This window comes from Chiloscyllium punctatum, chromosome 36, assembly GCF_047496795.1.
Source record: "Chiloscyllium punctatum isolate Juve2018m chromosome 36, sChiPun1.3, whole genome shotgun sequence".
In the NCBI taxonomy this organism is placed as follows: Eukaryota; Metazoa; Chordata; class Chondrichthyes; order Orectolobiformes; family Hemiscylliidae; genus Chiloscyllium; species Chiloscyllium punctatum.
Genome location: NC_092774.1, coordinates 24708552 through 24722420, shown reverse-complemented (window position 1 = coordinate 24722420; position 13869 = coordinate 24708552). Strand labels below are relative to the sequence as shown.

The 13869-nt window shown below is 48.0% G+C and overlaps 1 protein-coding gene and 1 non-coding gene across 2 annotated transcripts in view; one reads left to right on the top strand and one right to left on the bottom strand.

Annotated features, from left to right (window-relative positions):
* The window catches only part of LOC140460045 (uncharacterized), a 911064-nt gene that overhangs the window by 828690 nt on the left and 68505 nt on the right, over positions 1-13869 (bottom strand). The window lies entirely within an intron of this gene.
* trnae-cuc (transfer RNA glutamic acid (anticodon CUC)) lies at positions 11759-11830 on the top strand. Its single transcript has one exon. It is a non-coding gene; the product is annotated as a tRNA-Glu (tRNA).

Sequence of the window (13869 nt, the reverse complement as noted above, 5' to 3'; positions counted from 1 at the left end):
GAGATTTTCAGTAGAGCTATCAGGCTGTCTCTGCATCTCCCTGGTGGTCGTGTGGTTAGGATTCGGCGCTTTCACCACCGAGGCCCGGGTTCGATTCCCGAGCTGGGGAACCGTTTTCAGGGGGTTTATAGGCGACCAGTTCTTCTTAAATGCTCTGTACAGGTATGTATTGATCTTCGTAGTTCCTGGGTACTGTAGTGTGTCGTGGCTTGTTGAAATAGTGTCGTGATACAGGTTTGTTTGTATGTGTAGGGATGATTGCTTCTGCAGTTAAGTTCTTGGTTCGCGTGCGTTGTTTTCCTGTAGACGCTGTTTTGAATTTACCATTGACTGTTCGCTGTACTGTGACATCGAAAAATGGCACTTTGTTGTTGTTCTCCTCTTTTGTGCATTTTATGCCAGTAAGGAGATTGTTGATGGTGTTGTAGGTTTCCTTTAATTCGTTTCATTTTTTGATGACAAAAGTGTCATCGCTGTACCGGACTCAAAGTTTGGGTTGGATCGTCGAAAGGGCTGTTTGTTCGAGTCTCTGCATTATTGCTTCTGCTAGGAATCCTGATGCTGCTGGTGGTATCATCGGTATTTCGTTGATTTGTTTGTAGGGCTTGTTATTGAATATGAAGTGGATGGTAAGGCACAGTTCCACGAGCTTGACAGTGTTATCTTTGCTGATGAAGTTGGTGCTGTGTTTGTGTCTTTGGTTCTTCGAGTAGTGTCTTCAGTTTTCTTTGGCCACGTTGATGTTAATGGATGTGAACAGGGCTGTTCTGTCAAAGGACAACATTATTCCATCCTCTTCTATCTTCGTGTCTTTGGTGTTCAGGAATTCTTGGACTGAGTAAATGGAGTGAAGTGAATCTTCGACTTGGTGTTTTAGTTCTCAGTGGAGGCCTTTGACTAGTCTGTATTTTGGTGTTCCAAGTCGTGAAACTATGGTAGAAGTGGGGGCTCCTTTTTTGAAGGGGAGGAGAACAACAACAAAGTGCCATTCCTAGATGTCACAGTAGAGAGAACAGTCAATGGGGAACTTCTAACTGGAATCTACAGAAAAACAACAGACCCAAACCAAGTATTAACCACAGAAGCAATCATCCCAACACCCACAAACGAAGCTTCATCAGGACATTATTTCAACCAGCCACTACACACTGCAGCACAGAGAAACTACGAAGAGCACAAGAGGAATACGTATATAGTGTATTTAAGGAGAATGGCTACCCAATAAACGCAGTCCGCTGGTTTCTCATTGATGCTTTCAAGCTGACTCACAAAAATTCGGTTTATCCCTCCATTCTTTCCTGTTTGTTTTGTGTGGGTTTTGAAAGCTTTCGCAATCCTCTGACTGAGTATTGGAGCTGGGAGATTATATTGTGGCTGTACAGGACATTGGTTAGATCACTTTTGGAATATTGTGTACAATTCTGGTCTCCCTCCTATCAGAAGGATATTGTGAAATTTGAGAGGGTTCTGAAGCACCAATGGGTCCACAGAGATGAAGACGCCCTTCTGCTGCCCTGAGTGTGGGAAGGCCTTCATGATTACTCTGTCCTGCTGACGCACCAGTTGGTCCACACCGGGGAAGGCTGTTCTCCAGCCCCAAGAGCGAGATGGCCTTCAGCGGTTCTTCCCACCTGCTGAGACACCAGTGGGTCCACACTGAGAGGCCGTTCATCTGCCCCGATTGCAGGAAGGGCTTTGCTCTTTCTTCCGATCTGCTGGCTCATTGGTGGGTCCACATGGGGGAGAGGTCGTTCAGTTGCCTAAGTGAAGGAAAGCCTTCAGCAATTCCTCAGCCCTGCTGATGCACCAGAGCGTCGACACCGGGGAGAAGCAGTTCTCCTGCCCGAGTGTGGAAAGGGCTTTACCTGCTCCTCCACACTGCTGAAGCACCAGCTGGTCCACATGGGGGGATGGAAGGGGCGGAGGGGGGAGGCCTTTCGGCTGCCCTGAATGCTGGAAGTCCTTCAGCAATTCCTCCTCCCTGCTGAAGCCCCAGTGTGTCCACACCGGGGAGAGACCCTTCAGCTGGCCCGAGTGTGGGAAGAGGTTCATGTTTTCCTGCAACTTGCGGAAGCACCAGCGGGGGCACCAGCGCTCCCAGCAATCAGATCCCACCGGTGACGCTGTCTTTAGTCACCCCCCAGGACTGAACCTCCTGACAGTTCTGACAATGGGTGCAGTGTGAGAGTAGGTGGGTTGTTTTTGTTTTCTGCTGGACTGCAATTGCCTCCCCCACCCCCCACAACCACAACCTCATGGTGGCTCAGGGTTAGCACTGCTGACTCATGGCACCAGGAACCCAGGGGGTCTGTGTGCAATTTATGGAGGGTAGGAAAATGGATCTGAGTGGGTTACTCTTCGGAGAATCTGTGCAGATGTGTTGGGCTGAAGGACCTGTTTCCACTCTGGAGGAGTTCAACCATCATATGAGCTTTGTTTTCATTGGAAGCTGCTGCTCATTGAGCCAGGGACTGCACATTGCCAAATGAAATCATCCAGAGAAACCTAAGACCGCAAGACCATCGGAGCAGAAGTTAGTCCATTCGGCCCGTCGAGTCGACTCTGCCATTCGTTAGTGACAAAAGTAGTGTAAATGAGATTAGCTACAGTGTAGAAACAGGTCATTTGTCCCAACAAGTCCACACCGACCCTCCAAAGAATAACCCATCCAGACCCATTTCCCTCTGACTAATGTACCTAACTCTCTGGGCAATTAAGCATGACCAATCCACATGACCTGAACATCTTTGGACTATGGAAGAAAACAGGATCACCCAGTGAAAACTCACGCAGACATTGGGAAAATGTGCAAACTCCTCACAGACAGCCACCCAAGTCTGGAATCAAACCTGGGTCCCTGGCACTGTGAGGCTGTAGTGGTAAACACTGAGCCACGACATATTGCAACCCGAAGGAGGCAAGCAGGAGGTTGGGAGAATACAGCAAGCCAGGCAGCACCAGGATGTGGAGTAGACAGCGTTTTGGGTATTAACCCTTCTTCAGGACTGAAATGTTGACTTCTCCATCAGAAACGATTTACGGGAATGTTGCTGGGGGTTGGAGGGTTTGAGCTACAGGGAGAGGCTGAATAGGCTGGGACTATTTTCACTGGACCATCAGAGGCAGAGGAGTGACCTAATAGAGGTTACAAAATCATGAGGGGTATGGACAGCGTAATGGACAAGGTCTTTTCCCTGGGATGGGGGAGTCCAGAACTAGAGGGCATAGGTTTAGGGTGAGAGGCGAAATATATTAAAGGGACAACTTCTTCATGCAGAGGGTCGTACTTATATGAAATGAGCTGCCACAGGATTTCGGTCAGGTGTTGTCAAATGGGACGAGTTTAGTTTAGGATATCAGGTCAGCATGGACAAGTTGGACCAAAGGGTCAGTTTCCATGCTGTACGTGTCTCTGACTACTAATCCTGATGCAAGTTTTAAATAGAGTCCAAGTAACTTTGAATCGTTCAATCTTGTTGAGCTCACCTCCTGAAAAGTTTCAGATGAATCCATCTGAGAGATACTGTTTAAACATGCTGAGTTGGACAAAGTATCCCATCAAGTTCAACACAAACCCAGAGTTGAAGAAGTCAGAAGTCAGAACACCAAGGGGACCAAAACTGATCGCAATATTCCAGGTGCAGCCTCATCAACGTCCTGTATAACTACAACATAACTTGCCAACATCTATACTCAATTCCCGAACTGATGAAGGCCAGTGTGCTGAAACCTTTCTTCACTGCCCTGTGTACCGATGTAATCAGAGATATAGGACCAACTTTAAACTGATCCACGATCCAGCTGCTGGGAGCAGAGTGACTAATAGGGAAGGCAAAAGGGAGATTGGCCTTTAAATGGAGCATAAAAGTAGGGAGGTTATAGAGGAGGTTTTGATTGAAAGTGCAGTGAAGATTCAACCAGCTGACAGTGGATCGGAATCACATGTAGATCAGACCAGGTTCGGACAGCAGGAAACCAGATAAGTTTTTACAACAAACCACAACGATTTCATCATGAGACTCTTAATTCCAGATTTATATTGAATTCAGATTCCACCATCAGCCGTGGCAGGTTTTGAACCCAGGTCCCCAGACCATTACCTGGGTGAATAGTCTGGTGACAATAAAGTCGGTCATCGCCTCCCCTGAACACATTGGCTTATTGTGTTTCGAGGTCACTAAGGAGCAAGAGGTTACAGCAGCTGCTAAGTTGTTGATATTACACGAGGGAACAACAGCACTGGCAGTAAAGGCACACACTGAAGTCAGTGTCCTGTATTAGAGGTCAGGGCTCGGGAACGATACGAAATAGGAACACGAATATGCCTTTCAGCCCCTTGAGCCTGCTTCTCCATTCAGTAGGATTCTGGCTGATCTGGCATTCCCCACATTCACTTTCCTGCCCTTTTCCTGCAACTGTTCATCCCCCGACTCTTCACGAATCTTTCGATCCGAGTTTTAAACTGACATGAAGGCTCTCAACAGAGTTACTGGGGTGGGGGGGGGGGGGGGGGGAGGTGTTGGGGGGGGGGGAACGGTGGCTCAGGTAGAACTTGGGGACTAAAACAATGGCTTCACACTTCACAATATTTAACTAAGGGAATGGTTATGGTTATCCAATGCTGGAAATTGGGCAGGCATTCAGATGAAATTATTGGTAAATTATGAATGATAGAGGAGTCGGGAGAGAAGTGGTGTTCAGGCACAGTTGGATATCATCAGTATAGATGCCAACACCAGCAGCTACGGTGAAGCAAATCAGAACAGAAGACGCTAAAAGCAGACCCTCCCAGAGGATAGAGTGATGTTGGAGAGGGTCAGTACTGTCATTAACTCTGATCAAGGCTGTCCGCAGGTCGACGAGGGAATGTTTAGCCCTGTCACCGTTACAAAGGATGTCAAATATGACCTTGATAAGAACTGTTTCAGGGGTAGAAACCAGACTCGAGGGCTTTAAACACAGAATTCTGGAAAAGGTGGGAATGGCTAATTCAACAATGATACATCCAAACCAACACTTTTATTGGTGCGATAATAATATAAGTGTTTTGGTTTTTAGTTCGAAGATTCTCAGCAACAAAATTAACACAAGAAATACTGCAATTGCTACAATGTGCCTGGTCCCAATAGGGGGCCATCTGGTGTTCAGTTAACTGTCTACAAGAGGCAATATTGGAAATGAATTACCCAGTTCACAACGATAAGAGGGGAGACACAGACTGCTTGATACAAACATATAATGGGCGGGAGTAGGTCACTCGGCACTTCGAGCCTGCTGCAACATTCAATAAGATCATGGCTGATCTGAATTCAACATCAACTCTACATTCCAACACATCCCCGAAAAGCTTTCATCCACTTGGTTATCAAGAACCTATCTACCTCTGCTTTATAGATTTTGAATCCACTGCCTTTTGAAGAAGACACACAACCCTCAGAAAGAAAAGAAATCATCCTCATTTTTGTCTTCTACATTTAAAATATGACCCTGTACTTTCAGAGAATAGACAGTTTAGGGTTTAGGCTGAGAGGGAAAAGGGTTAAAAGGGACCGAACGGGGTAACTTTTTCACACAGAGCGTGGCATGTGTTTGGAATGAGCTGCCAGAAGCAGTGGTCGAGGCTGGTAGAATTACAACATTTAAAAGGCATCTGGATGGAGGTATGAATAGGAAGGGTTGAGAGAGATATAGGCCAAATGCTGGCAAATGGATCACTAGGTTAACTTAGGAAATGTTGTCGGCGTGGACTGAAAGGTTTGTTTCTGTTCTCTGCAACTCTATGACTGTATTTCTACATATTCTGAAATGATTTCACAAGACTAGGAATCGGCCATTCCAAGTTTACCGGCTGTCCTCAATTGTGGCCTAACTGTGCAAGTTTCAGAAAGATGTCTGCAGCTTCTTTTAAACAATTGAATGTGCTTTCAGACATTACTGATGTTTCTGAATACATCATTTTAGCTATTCTCAATGTTAAAGGTCAGCCATTTCTCACGCTTCCCATCCCCACCCACACCCCAGGTCGCCATCACCATCCATTGTCTCTCTATCATTAGAAGGGGTTGATACAGCGATCAAAGAGGGCTCGAGGCACGAGAAAGGACCGGGGAGGGTACTCAGAGTGAGATTTGACCGGGGGCGCAGAGACTGGGGGAAGAGAAAGAGAGAAAATGGGTAGGAGAGCAGAGCATCGGGGGTAGAGAATGCATGGGGGTACACAGGGTGGGAGCAGAGAGAGAGAATGTGGTGAAGAGGATTGGGGAGCAGACAGAGAGAATGTGGTGAAGAGGATTGGGGAGGAGAGAGAGAATGCGGAGTTGCAAAGTGTGATGTGAAAGAAATTGGTTGCAGAGTGTGGGGAGAGAGAATGGACGGGCAGTGGGTGGGGAGAAAATGGACGGGGGCAATGGGTGGGGAGAGAATGGATGGGGCAGTGAATGGGGAGAGATTGGACGGGGAGCAGTGGATCAGGACAGAATGGACACGGGGCAGTGGGTGGGGAGAGAATGGACAGGGGTCAATGGGTGGGGAGATAATGGACGGGGATAGTGGATGGGGAGAGAATGGACGGGGCAGTGGGTGGGGAGAGAATGGACGGGGATAGTGGGTGGGGAGAGAATGGACGGGGCAGTGGGTGGGGAGAGAATGGATGGGGCACTGGGTGGGGACAGAATGGACGGGGCAAATGTTGAGGTGAGAATGGACAGGGTAGAGGGTGGAGAAAGAGAGCAACAATGAATGGCAGGAGAAGGTGGGGGAGAGAAGGAATGGATGGGGGCAGCGTGTGGGAGGTGAGAGAAAATGAGTGTAAGGGAAGGGACTGGATTGGGGAAGGCAGAGGGTGGAGCGATAAAGGGAATGGATGGGGACAGAGGGTGGATGAGGGACTGGACAGAGGGCAGAGGGTGCAGAGATAGAATGGACGGGGTGGGGAGAGTGGCATGTGTGGGAGAGAGAGAGAGAAGGGGCTGGTAGGTTAGGGTAGAGAGAGAGAATGGACAGGGGATGCTATGGCTGGCGGTGAGGGAATGGACATGGTTTGCTATGGGGATGATTGGATGGGGAGGTGAGAATGCATCCCACCCACTCCCAGCATCCCCCTCTCTGCACATGTGCAGTGCAGACTTTTCTGAATGACACGAGAGACGAGTCTGGAACACTGTGTGATTGCAGTCACCCTCACATCCTGGCATCAGCAAACCACTGCCTTTCTGTTTTAAAAACTAAATAAAGATGTGGGCTATATACTAAGGACGGCGAGATGTGGCTGAGAAACTGAACAGAGGGTCAGGACTTTCAGGAGAGGGGAGCTGGGCAAAGGCAGGAGGATGGAAGGATCAATTTGGGTTGGAATACATTGAAAGGTTTAGGAATTGAAAGACAGAGATTTCGGGTAGAAGAAAGAGAAGGCTGTTCTGTGCAAACTAAAATTCTCTCATCCTATTTTCTGCCCTGCACTGACAGCAGTGATCTGTTTTCTCAAGATATTAGCAGAGGAGGATATGCTTTTCGGGCATGGACAAGAAATTTAGTCAAGGCCTGAATATCAGCTGTGTTTGAATCCAGGAGGGGAAATGTTTGTCTGCAGGAAATGATTTCAAATATCAACATGCATTGAGAATCCCCGTGAATACACGCAGCCTGCGTGGGAGTACTCAAGGGTTCAAATTGCGGAGAGAACTTTAATTTTTCAGCGAAATGTGGACTAGTGTTCTCGCTATAGACGAGGCCTTCATTGGATCGTTGAATCTGCCGAGTAACAACGACCTCTGCCCCGTGGAAACTCCATGGAAGCAAATTGAATTCCTCAAACTGATTGGAGTGTCACCAGGATTGGGGAGAAGCCAATCGATTGCCGAGAGCTGGAGAGGGGATTCCTCACAGCGCCAGGGACCTGGGTTCAATCCCACCATCACAGTGACTGTGTGGATTTTGCACTTTCTTACCCCTCCCCCACCCCCTGTCCGCGTCGGTTTCCTCTGGGTGCTCGGGTTTTCTCACATGTTCCAAAGATGTGCAGGCTAGAGTGGATTGGGCGTTCTAAATTCAGGGATTCGCTGTGGGGTTATTGGGTGGGTCGGGGGGTGGGGGTATGTTCTTCGGAGGGTCAGTGTGGACTTGGTGGGCCAAACGACCTGTTTCCACAGTGAATCCCCCAACGTGTCTGCAGCCTGGCTTCCAGCTCCATCTCTCTGTGTCCTCCAGTATGTGTATTCCTTCGTTTCCAGCAATCAGAACGTCCCACCTTCTGCAAATCGAGATAAGTCCCACCCTTCCCTCTCCAATGTGTGTTGTGTAACTGCTTAATCACTTTTAGAGGCCCAGCACAGGCTAATAGCCATGTTCGGAAACGAGGAGGATGGCCTCAACCGCGACCTTGGGTTCATCTCCCATGACAGGTAACCCCACTTCACGGTTACGCTCTCTCTCTCTCACTCTCTCACTCTCACACACACTCTTACACACTCACACGCTCGTGCAGAGCCTTTCCGATAGACATGCTCTCTCTCAGACACACACTAATGCGCCCCCTTCCACTCACACGCACGCATACATCTTCGCACATGATTATACTCCATCACACTCACACTTTACCCAGCATGCACACGCACATACACACACTCTCTCTCTCATGCATGCACTCACACATTTGGGGGGAATTTGCATTTGCAGAATTATATATTTGGAAATAGAACCAGTCTGACTCAAGATTGGGATACAGACAGACTCTCACCTCACAGCTTCCATGCATTGTTTGATATGAGGTGTTACCTCCTTTTATAAAACATTAAGTTTCCTGGAGAACGTGACTTAAAAGAAGTTCTGGAATGTACATGTTAATGAACCGAAATCTGCAGCCCATTTTAAAAGATGAAAGATTTAACAGCAATCTTGGTTTCTTCAATACGTCACTTACGTTGTATTACACTATAATGTTTTTGCGATATAATCTGCGTCTTGTGATCTTATTCCACAGCTACCTGAAGAAGGAGCAGCACTTCGAAACCTAGTGCTTCCAAATAAACCTGTTAGAATATACCCTGGTGTTTGTGAGATTTTAAAACTTTGTTTCCAGTGAATACAGCCCACACCTCCCACTGTTGCCAGTAAACTTTGCAATTCCAATGAAACAATGAATCTGAAGTCCTGAAAAAATATACAATTTGTAACAATATTAGCTACTCATTCACTGGTCCTTCTGAGACATGACATTAGTGCTGGAGGCAGAAAGAAATGAGCAGCTTTAAAACAAAAACCTGTTGGACCTCACAGAGTCTAAGCCGGGCGGTAAGTTCAGGTAACCTTTACTACGACCCTATTTTGTGACAGCTTCAGATTTCCCAGGAAAAAAGACATACAAACAATAGTTTTTAAAGAAAACACCTCCAGCTCAAAATGTACCCACTCTCCCCACCCCACTTTCTTTGTTGGTCAGCTGAGTTGTCCGTTTGTAACTGGATCCCTGGTACAGCCGGGTAAAACATGCAGCTGGGATGACTAAGTGAAACCTTTCCCGCAACGGCAGTTTCCTTCGCTAAAAACGACATGAGTGAATCAGGTGGTGTTTCTCCCCCTAAAAGTGGCTTCATCTTTAGATTACGAAGTCCAGATTACTGGCCGAACTCCAATTCCACAATCTACCACCGTGGGATTCGAACCTGGGACGCCCCAGTATTGGGTTGATCGGAGTACTGGGCCATCGCTCCTTCAATCCCCTTGCGCTAACACGTGAACTCGATGGTGCCTCCTCAGGTGGGAACTTAGAGCAGGTGAATGGCCTCTCTCCAGTGTGGACCCACTGGTGCGTCAGCAGTGCAGCTGACTGAGTGAACTCTCCCCTGCACATGGGGCACGTGAATGGCTTCCCTCTGTCTGAACCCCTTCCTGCACACTGAGCAGGTGAACGGCCTCACCCCGCTGTGAATGCGTCTGTGGGTTTCCAGCACTGAAGGGGAAGGGAATCCTTTCCCACACGCCCCACATTTCCACGGTTTCCCCATTGGGTGGAGCTTTCCTTGTGTTGCTCTGGGTTTGAAATTAAAAACAGAGCGGGGACATCGTCTTTCCCACCGCGAGGGGTGTGATTTTAATTCCCCAATCTGAGGAAATGGTTTGAAGTACTTTTCACAGTCAGCGCACTGAATCTCCCTCACTCGGTATCTCAGTATTCTCCCTGCCACGCCAGTGTCCAAAGTCCCTCAAGCAGACAAAAGCAAACATTTCTTCAGGACCATGGGGGCAATGGATGACGCATCTGACTCCACCTACTTGTTTTAACTGCAGCTCACAGCTTATTCACACATCCCAATTAATCTTTCTCATTGTCATGAAACTGGCGTATGGGTACAATTCCTCATCTGCAGGAATGAGAATCTTTTCACTGTCTCGCGTCAGTAAATGTCCCTGAGAACATCAGAGTTAAGTCACAGCGCTGTCAGAGGAGGGGAAGCTGAAATAGCCCCACACGCTGCTCATGGGCACATTTCACTTTCCCCAAAACACCGCACCAACCACTGCGGCTCTTGGGAGTGGAAAGGGAACAAACACCAAAACCCAGTCTCAGCTTTGTAAATCTTCAGGAAATAAGAAAACTGTCCATCCCTTCGGATCTTCCATCCTGGACTGACAGCGTTGATTTTAAATGGCTGTCCAGTCAGTGTCGATTCGTTTTGGCTGAAAAAATCTTCCTTATCTCATCCCAGCATTTCTTGCCACAGAGAACTGTGCGGCAGAGTTCATGTATATATTTCTTTGTATGGTATTTTGTTAATAACATTCGTTTTCTGGTTGTTTGTATCGGGTATTTCAGGTTCATTAGCCGCTGTTTAAGTGTGTTGGTAGGTTTGTGGGCTACCATGATGCTGAGGGATTTGAGTTGTCTGGACATCATTTCCCAGATGTCTTTAATGTAAAGTAATGTGGCTAGGGTTTCTGCAGACGTTGTGTCTGCTTGTGTCAGTTTGTTGATGTGAAATTGGCACACTGGGTTTATTGGGTAGGCAAAAGTGAGGACTGCAGATGCTGGAAACCAGAGTTTAGATCAGAATGGTTCTGGAAAAGCACAGCAGGTCAGACAGCTTCCGAGGAGCAGGAAAATCGACGTTTCGGGCAAAAGCCCTTCATCAGGAATAGAGACAGGACCCCTCCAGGGTGGAGAGATAAATTGGGGGTGGGGTGTGCTGGGCCGAAGGTAGCAAAAAGCACAATAGGTGAATGGGGGTGGGGATGAAGGTGACAGATCAGAGAGGAGGGTGGAGCGGATAGGTGGGGAGGGAGATTGGCAGGTAGGACAGGTCATGAGGACAGCGCTGAGCTGGCAGGTTGGAATTGAGGTCAGGTGGAGGGAGGGGAAATGAGGAATCTGATGAAGTCCACATTGATGGCCTGGGGTTGATTTTACCCCAAGCGGAAGATGAGGCGTTCATCCTCCAGGCATCGAGTGGGGAGGGAGCGGCGATGGAGGTGGCCCAGGACCTGCATGTCCTCGGCAGAGTGGGAGGGGGTTTGAAATGTCGGGCCATAGGGCGATGGGGTTGATTGGTGCGGGTGTCCTGGAGATGTTCCCTCAAGCGCTGTGACTTGACTCTGCGAGGAGTCTCTAGTCTCCCCAATGTAGAGGAGACCGCATCAGGTTCAATGGATACAAGAAATGACATTGTTGGATACACAGGTGAAAGCCTTCGACCAACCACAGCCCGGATTCGGTTTCCGGGCAGGGAAGAGATTTTCAGTAGAGCTATCAGCTTGCTGCTGCGTCTCCCTGGTGGTCTAGTGGTTACGATTCGGCGCTCTCACCGCCGCGGCCCGGGTTCGATTCCCGGTCAGGGAATCTGTTTTCAGGGGGTTTATCGGCTACCCGTTCTTCTTAAGTTCTCTTTACCGTCATTTATTGATCTTCGTCGTTCCTGGGTGCTGCAGTGTGTCGTGGCTCGTTGAAATCGTGTCCTGATTCAGATTTGTTTGTATGTGTAGTGGCGATTGCTTCTGTAGTTAAGTTCTTGGTTCGCGTGCATTGTTTTCCTGTAGACGCTGTTTTGAATTTACCATTGACTGTTCACTCTACTGTGACATCGAGAAATGGCACTTTGTTGTTGTTCTCCTCTTTTGTGAATTTTATGCCAGGAAGAATATTGTTGATGGTGTTGTAGGTTTCCTCTAATTTGTTTCATTTTTGATGACAAAAGTGTCATCGCTGTAGCGGACTCTAAGTTTGGGTTGGATCGTCGAAAGGGCTGTTTGTTCGAGTCTCTGCATTATTGCTTCTGCTCGGAATCCTGATACTGGTGGTTTCATGCGTATTTCGTTGATTTGTTTGTAGGGCTTGTTATTGAATATGAAGTGGATGGTAAGGCACAGTTCCACGAGCTTGACAGTGCTATCTTTGCTGATGAAGTTGATGCTGTGTTTGTGTCTTTGGTTCTTCGAGTAGTGTCTTCAGTTTTCTTTGGCCACGTTGATGTTAATGGATGTGAACAGGGCTGTTATGTCAAAGGACAACATTATTCCATCCTCTTCTATCTCAGCGTCTTTGGTGTTCAGGAATTCAAAGTTTGGGAGAAGTTTTGTAGCTCGGGTGCTCGTTGTTGTGGTTCTGTCCGCCGAGCTGGGAATTTGTGTTGCAAACGTTTCGTCCCCTGTCTAGGTGACATCCTCAGTGCTTGGGAGCCTCCTGTGAAGCGCTTCTGTGATGTTTCTTCCGGCATTTATAGTGGCCTGTCTCTGCCGCTTCCGGTTGTCAGTTCGAGCTGCCCGCTGTAGTGGCCGGTATTTTGGGTCCAGGTGGATACGTTTGTTGATAGAGTCTGTGGATGAATGGCACTCAATGGCAGAGGAAACATCACAGAAGCGCTTCACAGGAGGCTCCCAAGCACTGAGGATGTCACCTAGACAGGGGACGAAACGTTTGCAAGACAAATTCCCAGCTCGGCGAACAGAACCACAACAGTGTTCAGGAATTCTTGGATGGAGTAAATGGAGTGGAGTGAATCTTCGACTAGGTGTTTTCGCCTTCAGTGGAGGCCTTTGACGAGTCTGTATATTGGTGTTCCAAGTCGTGAGACTATGGTCTAAGGGGGGCTCCTGGTTTGACGGGGAGGAGAACAACAACAAAGTGCCATTTCTTGATGTCACAGTGGAGCGAACAGTCAATGGGGAACTTCAAACTGGCATCTACAGAAAAACAACAGACCCAAACCAAATACTTAACTGCAGAAGCAATCATCCCAACACCCACAAACGAAGCTGCATCAGGAGATTATTTCAACGAGCCACTACACACTGCAGCACAGAGAAACTACGAAGAGCACAAGAGAAATTCGTATATAGTGTATTTAAGGAGAACGGCTACCCAATAAACGTCAGTCCGCCGATTTCTCAGTGATGCTTCCAAGGTGATAATCAAAAATTCGGTTTGACCCTCCATTCTTTCCTGTTTGTTTTGTGTGGGTTTTCAAAGCTTGCCCAATCCTCTGACTGAGTATGGGAGTTGGGAGGTTATGTTGTGGTTGTACACATTTTTTAGACCACTTTTGGAATATTGTGTACAATTCTGGTCTCCCTCCTATCAGAAGGATATTGTGAAATTTGAAAGGGTTCTGAAGCACCAATGGGTCCACAGAGGGGAAGAGGCCCTTCTGCTGCCCTGAGTGTGGGAAGGTCTTCAGTGATTCCTCTGCCCTGCGGACGCACCAGTTGGTCCACACCGGGGAAGGATGTTCTCCAGCCCCAAGTGCGAGATGGCCTTCAGCAGTTCTTCCCACCTGCTGAGACACCAGTGGGTCCATATTGAGGAGAAGCCGTTCTTCTGCCCCGATTGCAGGAAGGGCTTTGTTCTTTCCTCCGACCTGCTGGCCCATTGGTGGGTCCACA